Source organism: Thunnus albacares, chromosome 6 (assembly GCF_914725855.1).
Source record: "Thunnus albacares chromosome 6, fThuAlb1.1, whole genome shotgun sequence".
Taxonomy (NCBI): Eukaryota; Metazoa; Chordata; class Actinopteri; order Scombriformes; family Scombridae; genus Thunnus; species Thunnus albacares.
The window spans coordinates 5,413,805-5,432,665 of NC_058111.1; the positions used below are offsets into that span (position 1 = coordinate 5,413,805).

The 18,861-nt window shown below is 39.8% G+C and overlaps 1 protein-coding gene across 6 annotated transcripts in view; it reads right to left on the bottom strand.

The window, feature by feature from the left end:
* Window positions 1-18,861, bottom strand: part of slc8a2b (solute carrier family 8 member 2b) — a 180,059-nt gene that overhangs the window by 67,057 nt on the left and 94,141 nt on the right. For 3 of the 6 annotated variants that reach the window (XM_044353318.1, XM_044353321.1, XM_044353319.1), the window contains one exon: window positions 10,180-10,242. The gene's annotated coding sequence lies outside the window, so the exon portion shown is untranslated. The other 3 variants (XM_044353322.1, XM_044353323.1, XM_044353320.1) reach the window with 3 other exon arrangements.

Here is an 18,861-nt window from a genome sequence, read left to right on the forward strand (position 1 = left end):
GTCACTGCCTTTGCATTTAGTACTCGTCTCCGTTTTCAGCGTCTGCATTCTGTCGACATTGAGATCAGAAACCGTTTGTTCCATAATGTTGCTTCTACCTGCGTGAACGACATTTCTATATATAGTAATGATGTTTCTGCTCACATTTATGCTGTTACTAACTGTAATGAATATGTCTCTGACTCCATGGGTGGATGATTCTGCCAACATTTGGGGAAAAATACACTTTTATAATAAACTCTTGACCCACATCAGGTCGAGTGCTGGTTCGGATGTTTTGTCTGCTGCACAGCAAATTGCGGAGACGACACAACTCGAGGTCAGGGTTGGACCCGAGTGACTCACTCTGTAATAAAACATGCTGCAAAGGAGGCAATAGTGCATTTGATGGGACTATTTTCAGCAGTGGATTAAAGCACATTTGGGAATCTAGTGAGTATTTCTGGCAGCAGGATGGTGTTTGTGACACTGACAATAGGATCAGACTTTTCCTATAATGGGCTAATGTCTTGTACTCTCCATTGTCTAAATCCCTTCCACTTTGTCTTTTCAATATGTAGACTAATTAATGCCAAACCTTATCACCTTATCTCTGCTGAAGATGCTCTCTGATGGACAGATAGAGGAGACGGGCTGGCTGGTCTCAGCCTCAATGTCAAACAGAATTCAACTAATTTAAGACAGATGGCTGATTAAGCTAAATCCTTACATGTAATTAGCGTCTGTTTTTGGGGTGTTTGCTATTAGCATAATGATCTCTGTAAGGCTGTAAAACACAGCGGCGGTGGATGAGAGGGAAGCCGGAGTTGAAGATGTAGCATTTCTGCAGGTTCTGCTTGTTCAACAGTATGATAAACCGTCTCTCTTACTGCTGGATGTTGTTGCACTTATGGCAACGAGCATTGTTGCAGTTGACTTGAGTAAAATATCACCTATATTTATTTTTATTGTCTCCGCTGTGGCCTCCCTGCTCTGAGGATGCACTGCTGCTGGATCTGTGTGTGTGTGTGTTGAGCTCAGGCTCGTCCTCCTTCATAAAGGCACTGACACGGAGAGGAGAGACAGAGAGGCAAAAAATCCCCAATCCAAGTCCCAGCCAAGGTTCTGCATTGTCTGACATAATCATCGGCTGAAATTCTATTATCGGAACAATAACATTCAATTTCCTCATTTATCTGCCAATAATATATCGGTCAAGGATATATCGGACATCTAGTAACTGCTTCTGCCAACAAGTCCTCTAAATTAAACAACCAAATATGTTGTTTGACCATGTGACTCCAGAACGACACATAGGAGCGTTTTCTAATCTGGTGTTCCTGTCAGCAGACATCATCATTTGTCTGTGCTTTTCAAGACTGTTACAAATCACTGTTAAAAAATAATGATGTTTTATGATGTGACAACACTGTGGTTGAGGTCTGCTTAATTGGGTTTAAGGAAAGATCATGGTTTGAGTAAAAATGATCATTTTGTTGAGGTTAGAGAAACATGTGACGTGGTTTAAAGTTGCTACTTCCTTAAAGTTAAGCCACCTTTGTTGTCATGGCTACAATAATAACCATGGGGTTAAAGTTAGGGGATGATTGTTGTTGTTAAGGTTTTTAAAAAACTGTCCCGACTCACGGTTGAAAATGCAACAATCCTGGATAGAAATAGGAAGCTTCTGTGTTGATGCCTCCATCCATCCATCCTCTGAATGAGGAAATGTGTTGATAAATATTACACAGTATATGACTCATCTGAACTGCACCACTGCTCTGAGTCATAATTACTAGATGGCATCCGTCACTCAAACGTAACTATAGGTTGTTTGTGACGTTACGACCTATTATATTGTTTTTTCGAAGAGAGTCTCGCATTTACACCTGAAGGACCCAGAGATCCAATCAAATCCTGAGGATGAGATGCTGTCGACTAAACTAGTGAGATTAGTTCAACTCCAGTTGTCGTTGAGTGGAATTTGTCTGAAACTGTGACTCAAACATAATCACATTTCAAATATTTGGTTTAATAACAGTCAGAAAAAGTATCCATGGTTACAGCCTGATCCATCTACAACAGATAACTGGCTTGATATGATCAAAAGGGTCAATCAGAGGGGAGGAAAAATATCTATACATTAAAATATGGGTTATATTTCCCTCAGTAAAATGGATCTGTCTGTGTCTCTATTACGCTGATGTTTTCTTGCAAAACAAGCCTCTGCAATCTGCAGTCAGCATCTAATATAAACCTTTATAAGCACACAGCCGGTGTTTATCTTGTTTTCTTTATCTCGCTGTCTCGCTCTCTGGAAAAAAAAGGCTGATCTGCCCGCCATCACACAGAATCAGACTGAAGAGCTCCGAGCGTCTACTGGGACTAAACCTCACATGATAGAACACAAATAACAAAGGGAGGGTGACAAACACAATCTCTTTTCCACTCTCTCATACACCCACACAAACACACACACACGCGCACACACATGCACACACACACACAAACTCTCATTAGGATAAATTGAGGCTAAATCAGGGAGCAAATTGGTCTCTCAACAATCATTTTCTGTTTGCCTGCTGAGCCTTGTTCTCTTAGAGGAGACAATCAGTGTCAGGCGACAGAGACGCGGGGAGGAGAGTGTCATATTAGAATTCATCAACCCAAAATAGCCGGACTTAAAAACGCTAACAGGAAATCTTTCAGGGGTCCTGGAACCGCTCCAAGAGCTGGACAGGAGAGTGTGTGTGAGTACGTGACTGACAATCAGAATAAAGAAATGTCTGTTGTCAGAGCTGCTATTCAGCTGAAAGTCCTACATTCAAGCCTTTGCCAAAACGAGTTCACACAGTACTGATTAAGCTGCCGGGTAAATCTCTCTGTATTTCACAGTATACTGAGTTTCTCAATCTCATGACATTCCTGCACTAGCCATCTGTGGCTCTTCTAGACTTTCTAAACGTTATCGGACCGAATGGATCAAAGTCTAATAGTGAAACAAGTCATTTTGTGGAGGTTATGGGACGGTCAAAAACATTTTATCCACCGTTTTACAGCCACAACAGTAGGTTATGGTCATTATGTACTAGCCATCGGGCATACTGGGCCGGTGGACCGTTAAAACATATCCGTTTTTACCGGCGCTGTCTGTGTGCCAGTCATTCAGGGTGTGGATGAGAGCGTGTTGCGTGTCGGGCGATCACAGCTGAGCTTTACTCACACCGCCAGAAGGGGGAGACAAAAGTCCCACACCCCATCCTTTAAGTTTGTCCTATTTACTGCCAACTTATTACAATAACTAAGCTGAAAACTGTTTTTAATTGTTTGAAAGTATTTTATCTCAAGGTGGCAATAGAACATGTTAAATATTCTAAGTTATTTGTGTCTTAATCATAACTGTTCCTATATATTCCTGTTCTTTGAGCTTCTGCTCTTCTCTGCTTTCCTTTCGTTCTGCTGGTGTATGGTTTTCGAATTTGTATGAAATGGTGACATACAAATAAAGCTGGACTTGAATTGAAACATGGTTTATCAGCCTACATTGCTCCGTTTGTTCACAGTGTCTCATTTTAAAAGATTTTTAAACCCCAAAAAACAGGTGATGCACGAGAGAGAGAGAGTTGTCGTATCATCGAGGTCCTCTATTTGGTGAGATACACAGTGAGAGCCTCAAATGTTTCAGGCCGTTGAACATACTGATACTCTGGTAGAAAAACCTCTGAGTCCCTGCTGCCTGCAAAGCTAATTTATTAAAACTGATTGGAAGACTGAGCTGTCTCTGTTGGTTTTAAAAGAACAGAGATGTCTCAAACGTTGTTATCTCCCTGTTTTCCAAGTTTGATCTGACTGAATGATTGATTGACTTTCAGAGCTGAACCCACCAAACTTTTCACTGAGCTCTCTCACATCACCTTCCTCCTCTGCTCATTGCTTTTTAAAATCTTTCCTCACCTGCATCATCACTGCAGAATCACAGCAACACTGTCAGAAAGCTTCAAGCATCCTCTTATTGTAGCGATCATCCAGTCTAATAGTAGCTTTGCCCTCACCGTACAATAAGTCACACTAGATCAGAGCATCGGCTGAATGACTCCGATGTAAAAGCAGGTGTGAAATCAGTGTATAAATGGAGGTTAAATAGTGCGTGAAAGGAAAATGTCAAGGAAAAGGAGACCGAGGAAGAAGTGGAGAAAGAAAACCGAGGCTTCGGCTGCGTTTCTGCTCAGTATTCTGAGTGTTTTTTCTATTGTATTTATCTTCTAAATACAGTTTTAGTCCTCAGACTGCTGCCAAATAGCACATTAATCAAGGAATTACAGCTGTGTGTGTGACTCTGCTGTTTTCTTTTTGTGATTGTGTGTATTTTTGTTTCTTTGTGTGCATCTATAGGGCCATAGTGCATAAAGCCTTCCACCTCTCAGCACTAACACGCCTCTGTTTTTAGCTCTCACCTCTCTGTCCCCCAGGGTATTTGTGTATTTGTACTTAATTATGAGAGGTTTAAAGACCATTTATAGCCAGCTTTATAAATAACTAAACAAGTCAAATCTTAAATACCAAAGTTTCCCTTTACAGCACACCACAAAATTAACAAAAATCCCTCTGAACAATATTCATAAAACCAGTTTATTACACTGGAGGCGGGCGTAAAAAAAAAAACATGTTCCAACTTCACTGAGCTGCTGCAACTGACAGTTCGGAGATAAATTCTGGTTATAATCCTGCTGTGAATGGTCACTTGGCAGGAAGTCTGCGGCAACACTGGAGGAGTTCAGACCTACGAGGGAAATCATCGAAACAGAGAAAAAAACTTCTCTTTTTATAGTAAATAACAAAGACTTCATCAGAATTGGTGTTTCTGTCTCACTGTCCCAGATTCATATTTCATTGTCTGGACATTAATAGAAATATTTTATTAATTTGAAGCTGAAGTTTGTGAGAATGAAGTAAGAATCCAGCTTTCTTTAAAGAACATGAACTGGTTGGATACACCAAGTCTGTCTATTTATAGTTTATGGATTTAATACAAGTCTACTTCTACATTTAATATACTGTAAATTGCTCCAAGTTAGACTGACTGCTGATTACCTCACATGTAAGACTAACTTCGTTAAGGTCACTTTTGTAGAAAGTTGTTTGCAACTTCAGCACATTCTTCCAAATCTTATGAATATGAAAGGCAGCGTCGCCTGTTTTCATCTGTCTGAAAGAAACACAGTGATTGAGAGACGATCGAACAGGTCAGAGCTTGTGATTGATTAGGTGCCCTTATTGAAAGGCTATAAATCAAACAGCGAGCATGACCGATGCCTTTCTATTTCCCCTACAAATTCACATTCAGTCCACAAAAACACCTTCTAAAAGTTGCACCCAGTGTACAAACCATCGAGAACAAATATATTATCTTCATATTGATTATTTCTTTTTGTTGAACTCTTTGTCTCACTTGTCTCTTGACTCGTCTCGTCCATATAATGATCGTCTCTTCTTCTCTGAGGTGGATCTCGCAGGTCAAATAAATGAGACCTCAGGTTACATCTGAATTCACATCATCAGCAGCTGTTTGATCATTTTCTGCTCGACTCTGTGTGAACCACTTCCACCTTAACTTTCTGCGAAACTATTTTAGTTGCACTGTCTGTCTTGTTTTGAGCTCTAAAAAGCAGTAAAGTGTTTATCAGGTAAACTTAAATCGTTCCACTGGGCAACCAAAGGTGGAAAATATACCTGAATATCTACAGTATTACATCTTTAACCTTTATAAACTCACAAAGGATACAAAGTTTGTACAATATTGCTTTTACAGCAATATTTTAAAAATATTTTTCACAGGAGTGAGGTTCCTAGTATGGCAGACACTGCTACGTATGTGCAGGAACGCGGTTCTGTTTACAGTTTCGTTAGCTTGTTGTGCTACACGACACGACCTCTTTGTACTACGATATAAATGTAGTTTCCATGCATGCAGTGGCAGGTTACTATCTTATTGCTACTGTTGCTATTTTTACTCTTTGCAGCCGTTTCTAAACAAGCTAACTGGTGGAGGAACATGTCACCCTGTGTGGCTCACTGACTCAATGTTTTTTTAATAGTTTCTAGCGGCAGAAACAGCAGAGGTCTACAGCACGGAAGAATAAGATATATCAGGCTTTGGATACACACACAATACTTGTAAGTAGAGTTCATTGTTAGTTTGGCTCTGCATGTGAGAAGAAGAATATAGAAATTTTGCCAGCCTTCTGCTTTAATTCACTCCTCATCTCGAATAAACAGATGTGAAAAATTTGAATTCAGCCTGAAGGATGTGGAGTCTGTCTGAAGAGACCTGACTGATGAGTTCCTACTAGATTTCTTTCAGCGATGTTCAGTCGACTCTGTTCAACTTTTGTTTTGATCTCCAGGGATCAGTGAGAGAGAGAGAGAGAGAGAGAGAGAGAGAGAGAGAGAGAGAGAGAGAGAGAGAGAGAGAGAGAGCTTAGTTTTAATACCAAAACTGCATAATCCAAGAATATCCACCAGTAGTAATTATGAAACATGGATGCATTGTACTGCTAACATAGTGTATTTAATTCATTGGGTGGATTTTTGCTTAACTGAAAGACAAACACCCATAATGCCTTGGTGTTGTTCTAACAAACAAACAAAATGGCTGCACATATTCACCTCGTAAACTCTTTAATATTTATAACAAATATGGTGAACTTTACAGAAGGAATATTCTCTTTTATGCTACTGATGCACAACATATTATCTCTTTTTTTTTTAAATCAAAGTGCAGTCTTCCAAACAGGATACGGTATCATTTAACTTACAGCTAAAACACATCTTTACTGACAGGAGGAAATAATGATCTTAACAGAATTTAAATGTGCTGCTCGCTAATAGGGAGCAAAAATACTAGTATACTGCTGAAATGTCTTTTATTCATCCAGGGATTGTATCCTGCACATAGACATCTTTCTTCTTCTCTTGTCTTTTATAACTGCCCACCGAGGAACTCCACTAAAGCTGTTAAAGTCTTCGCCGAATCCCTTCAACATTAGTTTTGAAAGACGGAGAAACATTTTTTTTTTTTTTTCACTTGAATTCCCTGCATTATATTTTCAGATCAGATCTGTCAGCAGCCTTCAGGTCAAATCCTGACTCTCTAAAGTTTCTCTCACACTGTTTTTCAGCATTTTTACACACGTTACAGCTCGCTCTTCTGTATAATTTCCTCTCATTTAAATGTCCTTTCTCTCATCTTTCTTTCCCTCCTCTTCTAACAACCCTTTGTTATATTCTCTTCCCTTCCTTTTCTTTCCCATCTTCTCCTGGAGCTTGTACAGAACACATAATAATGTACCAGGACGGCTGCATCTGTCTCACCTAACTCTTTCTTTTCCAAACGATCCATCTCGCCGTGAGCTCTATGTGCTCTTGAACTCTTATTCTTTTCCATTTGTTATCTTAACAACATAAAACACCCCAGTATGAAGCTGATTTCAGATAAAAAGGTTTTTTTTTTCTTGTTCACTCCACAGCACCAGCAGGAGGACTCTCTTTGGTTACATCCATCCATCTTTCGACATCATGATGAAGTGGAGCTGAGGCTGTAATAAAAAATTAAATTCAGTATAATGCCTACTGTGCCTCAGCAGGTAGGGGATGACTACAAAGGAGAAAGAGGAGAAAAAGAGCCTTTCACGTTCTATTTGACACTTTTTTGTTTAATTTTTAAAGAAGTGGGAGACGTGACTGGGCAATTCTTTCTGTTTAGTAAAGAAAAATACACAAGCTTGCTTCCTAAAAAGTGGTGCAATGATTACATGAAAAATACAAACACAAACATACAACCGAATCTGGACACAGAATGACTCAGTATCAGATTTTTGTGATCTAAAAAATTAATTTTTATCAAACGAGTGTGGAGAGTCAGAGCTGAGACCGCAGCCTCGCTCACAGAGGTTTTCCATATTTAACCTCCTCTAATATTTCACCTTCTAAAATATGGTAATATGTCCTTTTCATGTGCTCTCTATTACTGGAAACACACCTCAACCTCATCAATTACACACACACACACACACACACACACTGTCTACACTATGTTAGTTCACTCCGTTAGTGGTGCCACACTTTGCCTAACTGCATCCATAAATACATCTATCAATGTCACATCTGGCCGATGAGAAGCATTCAGGCGACACGCGTGCCGGCGCGTGCGCGCGCACAAACACGAATACAAACACACAAATCATTATGATGAGGCGTAGCTGGTTAATACAGGGCTATTGGTCATGGTGTTGATGTGCTGTTGATGTGAGAGATGGAGAACGAATGAAGGGAGAGGAGGAGAGAGTGATTGAAGGAGGAAAAGGAAGGAAGGAAGGAAGGAAGGAAGAGTAGAAGAAGAGGGAGTGGAGAAATGCTTGAGATGTAAAGGAGAGAGAGAGTGCAGATGGTAAAGAGAGAAAGATGGAGAGAATATAATAATAGATATAATAGAAGTGTCATGGTGTGATGTGTGTATGTGCAGAGTCGGGGGCGGTGGTCCAGAAGGAGACAGTAATTGAGTCCTGTTGTAGGTTCCCTCCAGACACACACACACACACACACAACACACACAGACACACACTCACACAAACAAACACACACGCACAAATGCAGATTATAAACACATAACTAGTGCACATAGATATAAAGATACACACACACACACGCTCAGTAATGACCCCCAATAGTGCCCATTCATCACCACTTGGCTGGGTTGCCGTGGGATACAACTAATGAGCCATTACTTCTACCCAGAATGCATTGCTTTATCCCTTCAAGCTCTCAACCTCTTGGTCTTTGGTTGACACACATGTGTAACTCTACATGTGTGTGTGTGTGTGTTTGTGTGGCTGCCTATGCACATCTTGTGTATCTCTTATGTCCACTGTGTGTGTGTGTGTGTGTGTGTGTGTGTGTGTGTGTGTGTGTGTGTGTGCGTGAGCCAGAACGCTCGATGTCTTAGAAAATTGATTCAAATGTGATAACAAAGTGATTCGGAGACATTTCACAGTCTTCTCAGTCAGTGTTTTCTCTGTATCGCTCAGCAGTGTGAGTGGAATCTGTATTACAATCTTTATTGCTAAATCGTAATAAAAATCAGAAAGGTCAAAAGTGCTACAAGATGTGAAAAACTCAAATGTCACATAGAAATGTTTCTCTACTGAGAAACACACACACACACACACACACACACACACAGCGTCAATGTAAGTCTGCAGCCACTGAATGTCTGGCAGTAGGACTATTCATCTCAATTATGGAGAGAAAAAACATACATTAACATGTGATTTGCCTCCTGCAGGTACAGCACGCAGATTAATGATTTTATCTGCAAAAACAGCTGTAGAAACTGTAACACTACTGTATGCATAAAGTAATGTATGCACACATAAAAAGGATCGCCATCTTTCACACAGTTCTTATTCTGCAGAGAGACATTTCCTAGATAGGTGATGGTTGATGTTCTCTACTGGCTGTTGGAGAAGCAACCCTGACCAATGAGAGTCTTTGTGTGCAGAGTTAAAGTCACGTTCAAGCCTCATATTAATGTTATAGCTACGAGCCACCTACCATTAGCTTCTTGCAAGATAATTGAAGCAATAATCTCTAACCTCATCAGTGTATAAGTGAACGATGGAAACACATTCGGCTCCAAGCACCTCCACGGTTGCTTTTATAAGGTACATTTCACAACCGCTGTTATGGTGTGACATGTCATAGGTGAGGTGAGTATTACACACTGTACACTTACAGCTGCACCTCTCCTTTCCTGTCTTAGACTCACAGGTCAGTCTCTAAACTCTTCGCTGATTGAGACTGAGGATAATCTCCCAGGTTTTGTTGCTCTAACTGGGTGGAAACAGTTAGCATTAGCATTGCAGAACCAATCCAAAGGAGGACATCATTTCTGGTAAGGCGTGTCCTTGACAACATGTAAAAGGCAAAGGTTTGTTAGTCTGTTCAAGCAACTGCTGAGCATTTAGAAATCCCCAGACTTTCAGCGGAGATCTCCAGTTGTCTGTTAATGCGAGACTATCCCTGTGTCTACTTCATGACAGTCAGTGTCTGTGGCCCAATTATTGCAAATCCCAAGAGAAGAAAAATGACCAGAAAAAAACCCCAAACAAATCAATTAAATGCAGAAAAGAAGAGCAAACTCACCACTAGTCTCAGGCGCTCCTTCTTCAACTCTTGATCCACATAGAGCTCCTACTCACTGCCAGTCTGCTGAGACAAAGAATATAAGAGATGAGAGGTTTTCACTTCTGATGTTGTTTTAAATACTTCACAGCTAAAACAGAGGCGAGAAATGCTTAAAAGCACCTTCAAAACTCTGCAAATTCCCACAGGCACACACACACACACACACAAAAAAAAAAACAATAACAAAAGCTAAGCAGACCAGACGTGTAATATGAATATGGAGCATCCCAAATCAGCTCAAGGACAGAAGGAGAAAGACACAAAGAAAGAGAGAGAGAGAGAAGGATGGCAGGAATACAGGAAAATAAAGAACGTTAAAGAAAGCGTACGAGCGAGAGCGTAGAGAAAGATGGATACGGGTCAGTGATCAGGTCTCATTTGTATTGATGTCAGTTAATTAGGTGAGCAGTCGTCCCCAGAGATGAGCTCACAGATAATGAGCACAAACACCGAAGCACACAGACACTCAAGTGTTTTTTTATCCACCAGCGAGTCACATGACAACAGATAGCGTGAGATGAAAGAGATACAGGGTGAGATAGATGTATCAGCGTGGTGTTGATGTATTGTATTGATTTCGGCCTTTTTTATTAAATATCGAGTACTGGTGAGTCTCAGAGATTAGCAGATAGACTACAGCTGCATAAAAACTGTTTCTAACTGAGAAACTGGTAAACCTGAGAGACTTTCATTAGAGTTTTAGTGTCTGGTAATAGTCTTCAAACCGTTTCACAGGCTTCTCCTCTAACAATCAAGTTTTGTAAAGCAGAGTAAGAATGGTGACAAAAGTTAATTTGTTAATATTGATTTAAAGTATGGCTAAAACGGCTATATCAGAAAAATGTTTTAACTCTTTTTGTGCAGTTCACACCTTCGTTTTTTATCATCACTCATTGGTTTTTATGATATATGACAGTTTATATTTTTGAAGTTATTCATGTCAGCTGATCCCTGAGAAGAGACTGTCATAAATGAAAAACATGAGGGACATTTAATTATATTTCTGCTGATAAATCGGGTAAACAGCTAACCTCATCGGTCAAAAAGGTTCTACAGAGACAAGCTGAACATTAGATTAAGTCTTTAGAAATAATCAGAAATGGAAGGAAGGTTTACAACTCACATAGAAAATCACCCCTAATGAATATGTGAGTTTAATTCAGTGTAAATTCATGACAAGAATATAATATAGTAGAGACAAAATTCATTTGATTGACACCAGCTCCTCAGATGTTTAAAAGTGACTCATACGTACCTTTTAGTATTGTGAGAAAATTAAACTTGGGAGAACATTGAAACTTGAACTTGTTGCATTTTCACCGATGATTTGTCTGTTTCAAAATGTCGGGAGAGTAAGATTCACAACTGGATGGCAAATTATTATTTTGTCATTGGTTTATAAGAAGCTAATATTGCAAAACTGGAAAAATAAAGAAGAACCTATACTTATATTAAATATGACTTGAGTATTGAGAGGACAACGTCGGAGGAAAGCAGCTAAGAGAAACAATTTCATAAGATATGAATCTCAATCAATCAAGCTCTGTAGACTTAGTGGAGCAACAAAATCACCCAGCATCCATATATATCTTGTTCTGTTTTGTTGTGAGAGTTTGTGTGTGTCTGATAAGTTTGTACATGTTTGTGCTGGTGGGAAATGCAATATTTCCTCTGATGACAACCGTATAGAACATGTGGATGAGCAACTCAAACTGGGTCAAATCATGAAATTTGATTTCTTGAAGAAATGACGACCATGTAATAAGTTGAAATATTGAGTGTATTGTATTCAGACCCTTACTCACTCAACAACAAAATTATATATTATATATATATATATAAGCTCGAGTCCTCTACCAGAGGCCTGCTGGGAGTTTGAGGGTTATGTGCAGTATCTTAGGTGTTCCTAGGACTGCGCTCTTCAGGACAGAGACCTCAGATGTTGTACCTGGAATCTGCTGGAGCCACTCTCCCAGTTTGTGGGTCACAGCCCCCAGTGCTCCAATTACCACTGGCACCACTGTTGCCTTCACCCCCCACATCTTTTCTAGCTCCTCTTTCAGCCCTTGGTATGTTTCGATCTTCTTGTGTTCCTTCCTTCCTGATGTTGCTGTCGCTCAGGATTACTACGTCTATCACCGCTGCCTTCTTCTGTTGTTTGTCGATCAACACGATGTCTGATTGGTTAGCCATCACCAGCTTGTCAGTCTGGATCTGGAAGTCCCACAGGATCTTAGGTAGGTCATTCTCAACCACCTTAGGAGGTGTCCTCCATTGTGACCTTGGGACCTCCAACCCATACATATGTACGCTGTTCCTGCCTGCATCTTACACCCTGCTACTATCTTACATATATATATATATTTATAAGATAAACATGGTCACAACAAGGTCTTGACCTCTATTAACAAGTCGATGAAGCCTCCTCTTCACTCTGTCAATAGCTCTTTATCTGCTGAGAGGGACGGCTGGTCAGAGATGGACAGAGAGATGACCTGCTGCTCTGCAAGGTTAAACTGATAAGACACAGTGGATCGAGGGGGCAGCACATGACAGGGCAACAAACACAAAGACATGCAGTGCACACACTATTACATGACATCTCCTTCATTCAACAAGTGCACAGATGTTCAGTCTATTTCCTGAAACTCTGGTGTGATTTTTGTGCAAAGAAGAAAGATAGAAACAATAAACAGATGAAAACTTAAAGGAATATTTCACCAAATGGTTAAATATTCTGAGCCCACTTGGCTGTATGTTGTGCACCAAACCAAGATTTTATGATAAACATGAGATTAAAAATGTCAGATTCTCTAAAACAAAGAGCAAAGTCTTTTCTCTACAAGTGTCACTTTGCACCAAAGTTAAAAAATCACACAGGGAGAAATCCAATGTTATCCAATCCAGCTGTCTAGTTGATTATTATGTCATGCATCATATAAGCACCCAGCCCACATGGACTCACAAGACACCAAAATACAGCTGCAAAACCTACAAAACTACAAAACTTCTTACATTACATTGCAAACAACTGTCTTCTGTACCTGCTCTACCAATAACATCAGCCACACTGCAGGTTCCCCTCCAGCTCAACCTTCTTATAATCATTCATCCAGAATAACTCATCAGGAATTAATTGTAGCCCTTAAATCATCATATAATGAGCAGTAAAACATAAACAGGACTTCGACTAGTTTGTGTATTTCTGCTTAACTGTGAGGTTGTTTACCATTAGTCTTCCTTAACCTTTAATCAACATGTCCGACTACACTAAACTGTGTCTTTAAGAGGACTGGTTGTAGGTTTGGAGCATTAATAGAAACTGGGAATGTTTGTCTTGTCCTCATTTCTTTAAAGAACTGCTTGAGGGTTAATTAAAATTAGGTTCAAGTTAAAGATGATTAAATGTTCCTAAAATATTAAGTAGGACTTTATTTTACAAAAGTTTAGACTCAACAGACTTTCTTTACAATCTAATAAATGTAAAAAAGGTGTGAACGTGTGTGTGTGTGATGCTCTTTGATGCTTTTAAAACAGCTTCTCTGACACATCACAGGGGATAAAGTTAAGTCCTCCGTAAGCCTCCGCCATGTGTAAATGTGTAATTGAAGAGCGGTGACCTTGTCTGTGACACTCTAATAAACATCTTTTTCTCTCTCTCTCTCTCTCTCTGTCTCTCTCTCTTCCACTCATCTCCTCTTTCGCTCGGGCCATCGCTGACGTAAAGGTCTCGGCTAAAGGTTGACGCCAACTCTCTCAGACGTTCATTACGGCGGCATTCATCAAGAGTGAAGACGCTAAAGTTCACCCCCAAATAATCTCCTACTGTCTCTCTCTCTCTCTCTCTCTCTCTCTAATCGTTGTCCTCTTTTACCCTGCAGGACTCGTCTCTTCCTTCCCTTTTTCCTCTCTTCTGTCTTTCCTCTGGTTCCTGGTGAACTTATGAACCACATGACCTCTCTAACTTTATTCTCTCTCTGCCTCTTTATGCAGATCTCTCAGTATTTAACATCCATCATCAAAGGATGGTTAATTTACTCGATTAGTGTTTTTAATGAGACAGACAATATGTTACTCAAGGACAAATCTATCAAAACTCATCACCTGATCAGTCTGAATATTGGTCACCTTGGCAACAATAAAATTACATTATATTTCAATAATTTGGAGTTGGGGATAGTGAGCGCTATGACATGGTGGATGAGGCATATCAGTGAAAAGCAATTTTCAGGAGAAATGAATTTCTTCATTGTAAACAATCTGCCAAAAATAAATCACATTATGATGGAGCAACACACACACGTCCTCTCTCTCCAAGCAAAGTGTTTCTGGGATTTAAACTGAGCAACAACATCTCAAACATGCTTCTCTCTCTCTCTCTTTTTTTTTTTTTTTTTTTACCAGACTGATTATTTTGACAGTAAATTGTTTTTTTATGCAATGAACTGAATCTGTTGAGCAAAGTCAAGAGACAACATCACATACAGATGATTTCATTATCAAAATATTTACCCTTGAATGAGAAATGCTTCAATATCTTGAAGGCTTTCAGATTGTTTATTATACTGTAGCAGTTATTGTATTTGTTTTCTTGTTGCAACTTCTCTCCTTCAATCTGCCTTCAGTTGTCTTGATGATGTTAAATGCTCGATGGCCCGAAATGTTCTTCAGCTAAATGACAGTAAAACAGGAGTTCCTGAAAATGTCCCTTCTGATATAACTTTTTCTCTGGTGTCTCTGTCCTCAAATTGCCAGAAATCTGCTTGTCATCTTTGACTCTGCATTAAAATTGAGCAAACAAATATGTTTTTTTCATTAGCAGTAGCTTTTTTCCAGATAAGATAAATACCATGCACACTGCATTTGGCACTCCCAACTTGTCACAGGACCCCGTGGTGTCACTTTTTAACGCAGTGGGTACCCCTTTAGCATCATTTGGACAGTCAGCTTTCTCTGTGAAAGCCACGACTCAGTGGAGCGTCCCGCTGCCTGATGATATGAAGAGCTGCAGCTCAGAACCAGGTTGAAGAATCTGCTGCTCAGCTCTGTGGCCGCTGAGTCTGGATTTGATCTCATGGTCTTCTCAAATAATATTGCTTTTGCTTGCATTGTTGATTTCTGGTTGACATTGTGGGTGTGTGTGGTATGCTGTTGTGTGTAGCTTTGTATTTTGTATGATGTGTGTGTGTGTTTTGATTGTAAGGGACTGCAGATGAAAATGATCTTGAGGCTAAATCTGGTGCAGTGCATCATTTATGTTAAAAACTGTACACTGTCCTGATAAATAAATATAAATAAAATACCAAAAATAAAACTTCTTTCCTTTTATGATCTGGAGACGAGTTTCACACGCTTTTATCACCTCACGTCTCGACTGCTGCAGCTGCCTCCATGTGGGAGTCAGTCAGTCTTCTCCGTCTCGCCTGCAGGAGGTTTGACGTGCGGCGGCGAGACTCCTCACTGGCACCGAGAAGAGAGAAAATATCACCCCCCGTACTGGTCTCCCTCCACTGGTTACCAGTCAGATATAGAACTGAATTTGAATTTGTTCATTTGTTTTTAAAGCTGTGGATGGTTCGGCTCCAACCTACATCTCTGGTATCCTCAGTCCATATTTTACATCCAGACCCGTCTCTCTGTTCATGTTCCCAGTCAAGGTTTTTCCACTGCTGACCCACCTTTATAAAACTGCCTTTGATCCCCCTTTTTAAACGTGCTTTATAGATAAATTTGACTTGACTTGACCACCACCAGAGAACGTGGCAGGATCATGGATACACTGAGGAGAGATAACTCTCTGACCCAGCCTGCACACCCAAAAGGTTTTCTTCATTGTTGTGTGGCCTCTTGCATGCGTACATTGCAGTCTAACTGACATCATAGCTAAATATACTCTACATTAAAGTGATGTCACACTCCCACACAGCCAGCAGGACTTGTCTGCACACGTACAGTATAAAGATATCAGTGACCAAAATATCAATAAACATGTTTAAAGCAAATGTAAACTAGCAGCACTGAAGTGAGTTTCCACTAACGTCTTACGTACAAAAGCTACAGAAAGACACTTGTTCATAGAAATTATATATATATATGAATGCAACACGAACTCTTCGTCACCACCGTCTACTTCTGTGAGCAACAAGGAAACTAGAGCCTCATAATTATTCACCGTATTGACTTTATCTCTCGTTTAATCTTTTCATTTAAATTCCTGCTTCTTACCTCTTACCTTTTTTTTACTGCCACAGTCTTAGTAGCTTAAAGCAATACATAAAATGAAAAAAAAATCGATTAAATGAAATCCGCTGGGTAAGAAAGTATTACTTTCTCATTGACGCTATCACCAGCTCTTCTACAGAGCGCTACTTAAAAGGTCGGTCGGTTACTAATTAGAAATATCTGCAGCCTCTGCAGTTTGTTGGTGAGGTGCGGCCTCCGGTCAGTTTTCATCACCGCTTTGACATTCATGCGTTTCTTCGGGGGGGCTCCTTCCTGTCACATCTTTGGCATTTTACCAGGTGAATAAAGAGCACGAAGACAATCCTGCCAATATTAAATAATAACACTAGTGTCAATATCAGCTACAGCTCAACCTTCATGAACTATGATGACAATGCAAAACACATCCGGACTCTAAAAAGTCATCGCTTTACTTTCAAACTACATAAAGCGTCCATGTAGCGCAACCTAACAAACAGCCTGCAATGAGAAGAACTGCAGCATATTAAATTCTTCAAAATAATGTCAATGTAAACATGATGGTTTCAAAATACAGCAACTAAACTGAAGCAATCAAAAACCGTCATCTCTGCAGACAAGAGAATATCAAAGGACCGCTACGATGTTGAAGACGAGGGTCAAGTGACAAATGGAGGCCGTAGAAGGCAGTGGCGGTCTTGCTAACTGTGCTAATTTTACAGTGGGTGAGTCTCACTGTTAGAAGGTGATCAGTGCGAGTGGAGTGAGGGTCGGCCATTGACAGCAGGAAACTCTGATTACAATACAAATATTAAAATATAAGACACAATAAAAAATATATAAAAGCAAATATGAACAGATAAGCAATATAAAGCATAAGAAACACTAAAACCAATATATAAAAACAATTAAGCACATAATATGAGAACATATAAAGGCAATAAAAAGCAATATATGCACATAAAAATCAAAGCTCAATTAAAAGACATGCATTCTCACTGCCCTATGACAGCTAAAAGGGATTTATAATGATTAAAACGGAGCAGCTCGACTAATTTTAATACCTTCTGCAGATTGTTCCACTTGTGTGGAGCGTTATATTTAAAAGCCAATTTCCCAGTTTCAGTGCTAACACATTGATTTTCAAGGATTAAATAGTCTCGGGACCTAGTGCAGTGTGACATTGATCTATAGTTAATAAGACATGTCAGGTACACAGGAAGTTTGCCAAGGAGAACTTTATATATATAAATAGGATGCAGTGCTGTTCTTTTCTCACTGCCGACGACTTGCCATCCAACTTTCTGACACAGAATGCAATGATGATCTAAAACCCTCCTCAGTTATGGACCTGAGGGCAGGATAACAGACTGCATCCAGAGGTTTAAGAGCAGAAGCGAGAGAGAGCATATAAATTACATCACCACAGTCTATAAAGAATAAAAAGGTTGACTGAACAAGACTTAGTCATTTCATCAATATGTACTTTGAAGCACAGCTTGTCGTCTCTCCAATATTTTATATTGATTATCAGGGCGTGCAAGGAGAGGGTTATGTGACAGTTGGAGGCAGCTAATTTTCAGTAGCTAGCCTTGCTAGCTAACGCAATGTTAGTAAAAATGTGATCAGTGCTGGTAACAAAGCTATGAATCTATAATTAAAGCAATAATCAATTTCCATGACTTTGGTTCTGATTCTCCTACTGTAGGTCATTGTACTTGTAAATATCTACTGAAATAATGATAATAATAGTAAGTTATTATGTCTGCTTTGACACTCAGTTGACAAAATTTAGTGGCTTGCAGTTGCTCTCTGTTTTTTTTTAAATTTAATTTTTTTATTAAAAGTTTCTGTGTCATTGGTAGCGTTTCTGCATCTCAGCCCAGTTCATTTTGCTATATTCATCACTACTGTGGCTAATTATCCTCTGTATAATTGAAGGTACTCTAGTTCTGCTCAAGCACTCTTAGATTTCTCTTTCTTTTAGCGACTTTCTCGCTAGTTACTTTAGCTTAGCAGTTAGCGATGGTTTCCCTCTCGCAGTATTTTTTTTCTCCTGGGATGGTGAAGTCATGACCTGCCCTAACCAACTAATCCTAACCAATCTCACTCCTCATGCCTAAACCCAACCAGCCCAACCAACGAAGCCAACGAGCATTAGCCAATCAGAGACAGAGTAGGGCGGGTCATGACTTTGTCATCCTGGAAAAAAAATGTAGCTTCCTCCTCTCCCTCTCCTGCGCTTTCTTGCTCGGTTTGTCTTATGTTTATCTACTCCTCTGCCTCCTTTACTGATAATGGTACATATAATAAATGTAGTATATTCACCGTGTTGGAGGCTCAGTGAGTCATAAGGGAGGCTCCTCACTATGGAAACCCAGTTGTTAGCTACTGTAGTTAGCCAGCCCCCAGTAGCTGGTGCAGGTATCAATCAAGACG